Genomic DNA, 6000 nt, shown 5'->3' with positions numbered 1-6000 from the left:
ACTAGCATACTAGGTGTCCAATGTGTGTCAGTAGCATCCGTCGGACAGTGAAGCCTAATGATCCAAGATAGGCATTTCACCGTTCACTATGCAGGATACTGAAAAGGCTAAAACAACAACAAATGCAACTATTTGTTGCATGGGCAAAGAAGGGCAAAGGTTGAACATGGTAAGGGGATTCTATCTCTTATACCAACTCTGATTGGTGGAGGTTCCCTGTAGAGAGGCATTTTGGGGCTGTGTCTGGGCTTAATGAGCAAGAACATCATGATCTATTGATGAGGGTGGTGGTCACCCTCATGTATTTGACATAAGCATAAGTAAAGTGTAGGGTGGTTTCCTAACCAACTCCATTTCCACTTTCCCTAGTCCCTTTTCTTAAACTGCTCCCCCAGGAAGAGGCAAGCAACAGCGAGACTCACAAGTGTCCATTTCTGTCTCCACCAGCCCAGGAGGAAGAATTTCCATGAACTTTGGCCCCCTATGCACTGCAGCAAGCATGACAAGGGCCTTTCAGGCAGCAAGGCAAGTCCTTAGTATCCCTTCCACCCCATCTCCCTCCCACCTCTTGTGGTCCTTTGTTGAAATTAAAGCTTAGGAACAGGCATATCTCCTCTAGATCTGTAAAATCCTGTGGAAATTTCAGTAGTGGCACTGGTGACAGTTGTGCCAGGCTTGGGAAAGACATTTTGGTTTTTATATATATATATATATATATATCTCATACAAATTATATGTTCATATTTTAGCTCCAGACTTTCTTTGGTAAATGCCCAGAGAGATAAGAAAAAGGACAGGGAGTGATAAATTGCTTCAAATACTCAAGAACCTCCAAATTCCTCACTAGATGAAAAGCAAATTAAGGATCCTTGACAGGTTAAAATTCAAGTGTTTGGGGTTTCTTCACTGGAGCGAATGAATTTCCAGTTTAATAACTTTCTTAGAATTCCCCCTGCTACTCTACACTGTGATCCTTTCAACAACATGAGCTTATTCCTGGTATGTGTCATGAGTTTTAAATATGACAGTGGCTTTTAATTAAATCCTTGTTTATCATGCAGTTAATGGGCTAAAACTAATGACCAAAGGAAAAACAGGCTTTCAGTGATTTTCTCGCCTATCATATGATAGGCGAGAAAAACAGTAAAGTTATTTACTTGAGGGTGAGTCCGTATAAATGTCATTTCCCCTATTTGTTCTTGTACGTGAGTTCTGGAATGATTTGCGACAGCCAATCACTCTGCCTGGGTACATCAAGAAATTACTATAAATCTGCCCGCAGGAGCTTAGAGATTCAACATCTCCCTTTAGCCAAGAGCTGCTGCTAGGTCTGGGCATGCCGCCATCTGCAATGCGATCCTTGAAATTTGAGATGACAAATCATCAGGGTCACCTTTCTCTCTTTTCTCTTTTTCAGTAATGGAAATAGAATTAAAGTGTTTACTTTAAGAACTTTGAGCACGTACCTGCTAAACACACAGTCACTAGCCTGATTTACCTGGCCTCATTTCTGTGTGTGTCTGCCTTCCGCACCCTTCCGCATCATTGACCCCTCCTCACCCACAATTTCTAAATACTGAATAGGATTTTGAATGTCGTGAGCACCGAGTTACCTTCTCTGCAGTTTTGCTGTGTGACCTTGGGATGGTCACTCAATCACTTGGTACTTCATTGTTGTTTCCAGCTATAAAACAGGGATAATCATACTGCTCTTGAACAACCAAAACAAGGTGTTCTGACAATCAGTTATGGAAGTGAATGTTTACAATGTAAGGAAGAAGCCACAAGTTCCTGACTCTCTTGGATATTCCTGGATGTAATCCCCTGAGTCCTGGGCAGGAAGGTGCCACATAGACACAATGTAGATGGTGGGGATGCTCATGGTCATTAGCACAGGTACACAGAAAACTCATTGACTCCAGGGCACTGTAGTGAGAACGCACTAGAAGTAGAGTTCCCAAGTTGACCATCATGGCCATCAAAATGTTTCTAATTTTCCTTACTTAATCCAAGCCAGCAATCTCAAATTTCTTCATTGGTCATGGAGGAGGGAGATATGATTCAGTCCTGAGGATTTTTGAAGCCTCTAGACTGAGAGGTCTACGTGGGTGGTCCCATGGATTCCATGGATAAAATTAAATGGTTTGTGAACTTGGGAAAAAAGTCTTCATTTTTACTAGCTTTTAACTGAAATTAAGTATTTTTCTGTTACTATAAATATGGGCAAAAAAACCCCCACAATAGTATTAGCAGTACCTATGTCTCCCTCACTGTCAGAAACTGAAGATATTTTCATGGCATTACTATTGTTGCACATACCTTCAAGTATCATTTACACTGATCACTGCTTTGAAACCGCAAAAGTTATCAGACCAGCTGCTAGATTGGTTAATAAAGAACACATGTGTAACAGTATTTCACACATTTGATTAAAAATATTTTTAATTTCAATATAATTGGTTTTCATTGAAACCCTATGTATTTGACTTTGTGTATCTAAAAACATTACTCTGGCTGTGTGCAGTGGCTCATGCTTATAATCCCAGCACTGTGGGAGGCTGAAGCGGGAGGATTGCTTGAGCCCAGGAGTTTGTGACCAGCTTGGGCAAAACAGGGAGACCCTGTCTCTGCAAAAAAATTAAAAAACAAAATTAGCTGAGCATGGCGGCCCGTGCCTGTAGTCCCAGCTACTAGGGAGGTTGAGGTGGGAGGGTGGCTTGGATCCAGGAGGTTGAGGCTGCAGTGAGCCATGATTGCACCACTGTACTTCAGCCTGGGCAACAGAGCGAGACACTGTCTCAAAAAAACCCATTATTCTATAAGCGGTCATAGGAGTTTAAGGCATGGAAAGGTTGAGATTGCCTGTCTGCATCTATCTGCTGCCTCTCAGGAACTGAGGCAAAAGCTTTGAGCAGAAGACAGAGCCCAGGCCTCCCAGTCAGAAGGCCTGGGTCTGAGCCTTGGGTCCATTTCGGTCTAACTGGAGGCTCACTTAGCTTCTATGAGTTTCCATCCCCTCCACCTCATTAAAAAGAGATGGTAATAATTTCCCATATGGTTGATGGGAGTGGGGATTAAATGAAATAACAAATGTCAGGATGTTTTGTAAACTGTAAAGTGCTATGCAAATGCCAGGTATTAATATTCAGTGGTTCCAGGCACTTTTACTTAGCATTTCTAACATCAAGCCAGTAATGAAAGGGAAATGGAAAAAAAAACAAAAAGCAAAAAAACAATCTGGAGGCCAGATGTTTTGTGTGCAAGAAACAGGAGGAGAAAAGTACGTTTGTGGCTTGAATTATGGAACTTTCATGTGTGTGGTTAAGGATATAATGAAATCAGATAGATCTGGGTAAAAATCCTTTCTTCTGCTTAGTGTTTCTGGCAAGTTTTTAAAACTTCTGAACCTTAGTTTGTTCATCTGGAAAATGGGAATTCTAGCTATCTCATAGGGTTGTTGGTAAAGATTAAATAATGCTTATTCCTATGCCAGCACAAAGGGTTTAAGGGCCATGTTTGGATATTTTTCCAAACCCATCGTTTCTTTAATTAACTAAAATTAAGCAAAATTTAAAATTCCATTTCTTAGTTGCAATAGTCACATTTCAGATGCTCTGTAGCCACATGTGGCTAGTGGCTACCACAGAATTGGAGAACATTTCCATTATTATGCAAATGTCATTGGACAGCACTGTGACTCTGTCTGTGAAGGGTTAAATCTGCCCTACAAGCACAGCCTAGATGACAGTGGGTTATTTATTTATTTATTTTTTTGAGACGCAGCCTTGCTGTGTCGCCCAGGCTGTAGTGCAGTGGCGTGATCTCAGCTCACTTCAAACTCTGCCTTTGGGGTTCAAGCAATTCTCCTGTCTCAACCTCCTGAGTAACTAGGACTATAGGCGCATGCCACCACACCTGGCTAACTTTTATATTTTTAGTACAGACCAGGTTTCACCATATTGGTCAGGCTGCTCTCGAACTCCTAACCTCAAGTGATCCACCTGCCTTGGCCTCCCAAAGCGCTGGGATAACAGGCATGAGCCACCACACCTGGCCTACGGTGGGTTAATTTTGTAAAACAAAGCCACAAACAACCTGGGATCTACCCTTCTGATACCCTCCAACCTCCCCCACTAACCCTTCTAAATCTTAGCAGGCTCCAGGTATGGAAAGTGCCCACTCAAGGCCTGTTTGCTCAGAGCATTGAGCATGTCTCCAGTGCCCCCAACACAGTCTCTGGACCTCACGATGATTCTCAAGGGATGGTCAATGCAAGAAAAAGGAGCATTCTTTCTGTGGAATCCTGTTCTTCCTCTTCCACTCCTCCTACCCATTTCTTCACAACGTCTCTGATTATTCTCCCAGCGTGATAGTTCCCATCCTCTGTAATCTCCCCTACTTCTGGATTTATCTAATTAGAATTTAAATTAGGAAAGGATTGTAGGAAAAGTGGTGATTTCAGTGTGCCTTTTCTCTTTGTGTGTTTCACGGTACAGTAGTCCCCACTTATCCACAGTTTCACTTTCCCAAGTTTCAGTTACCTTTGGTCAATCATTGTCTGAAAATATGAAATGAAAAATTCTCGAAAAAAAATTCATAAGTTTTAAATTGCATGCCATTCCAAGAGTGTGATGAAATCTCTCACTTTCCCTCTCTGTCCCGCCTGGGACCTGAATCATTTCTTTGTCTAGCACATCCATGCTGTACATGTCCCCTCCTATAAGTCACTTAGGAGCTGGCTGTTATCTGATCAAGTGTCAAGGTATCGTACAGCTTGTGTTCAAGTCACCCTTATTTTACTTAACAATGGCCTCAAAGCACAAGACATGTGATGCTGGCAATTAGGATATGCCAAAGAGAAGCTGTGAAGTGCCTACTTTAAGTGAAAAGGTTCTTGACTTATAAGGAAATTTTAAAATTTTAAAAATCATATCCTGAGGTTGCTTAGACATTAAATAGGAATGAATCTTCTATCTGAAATTGTGAAAAAGGAAAGTGAAATTCGTGCATTATATGTGTGTGTGTGTGTGTGTATATATATATATAGGTTTCAATACTATCCATGGTTTCAGTCATCCAGACTAAAACTTAGGCACTTCAGACCCCCAGGATATGGGGGTCTTGGAACATATACACCATGGATAAGGGGGATTGCTGTAGAGGAGAACTTGATACCTACTTCCTTTTTTGTTTGTTTGTTTTTTTACCTACTTCTTTTGTTTTTGTTTTTGTTTTTGTTTTTGAGACGGAGTCTTGCTCTGTCACCCAGGCTGGAGTGCAGTGGCGCAATCTCGGCTCACTGCAACCTCTACCTCCCAGGTTCAAGTGATTCTCCCACTTCAGCCTCCCGAGTAGCTGGGACTACAGGTGCGCGCCACAATGCCTGGCTAATTTTTTTGTATTTTCGTAGGGTGTTTCACCGTGTTAGCCAGGATGGTCTCGATCTCCTGACCTCATGGTCTGCCCGCCTCGGCCTCCCAAAGTGCTGGGATTACAGGTGTGAGCCACGGCGCCCGGCCACCTTCTTCCTTTGATAGGGCAATAGCACTGGTCTTATTTGCACAGTCTCATTAAGCTGGTAGAATGGGGGTCACAAAACCAGCAGCCCTGATTTGAAGGATTTCTCTGCAAAGCATTCACTATGCCTCAGTTTCTCCTTTCTAAGATGGTAATGCCACTTCTCACCACTCATCACTTTCCAAACATACTGGAAGCACTATAAAGAAGAGGCTTATAAAATCACTCTTACCAACTAAGAAGCTTAAAATCTCTTTCAAGATGCTTTTCATCTGCTTTCCTTTTCTCAACATATTCTTGGAAAAGATAACCTTCTCTCTTACTTAACTTGTGTGTTTTCTAAAACTAATGAACTAATTTCCACTCATTCCAAAGACATCTTTGTATATACAATATATGGGTCATTGGAAGGGAGGAAAAAACTATAACTTAGAGAAACCTGTCCCCTATTACTTCTTAAATATGAAGATTTATTAGTTAAGT

Source organism: Rhinopithecus roxellana, chromosome 5 (assembly GCF_007565055.1).
Source record: "Rhinopithecus roxellana isolate Shanxi Qingling chromosome 5, ASM756505v1, whole genome shotgun sequence".
Lineage (NCBI taxonomy): Eukaryota > Metazoa > Chordata > Mammalia > Primates > Cercopithecidae > Rhinopithecus > Rhinopithecus roxellana.
This window is presented reverse-complemented; position numbering follows the sequence as displayed.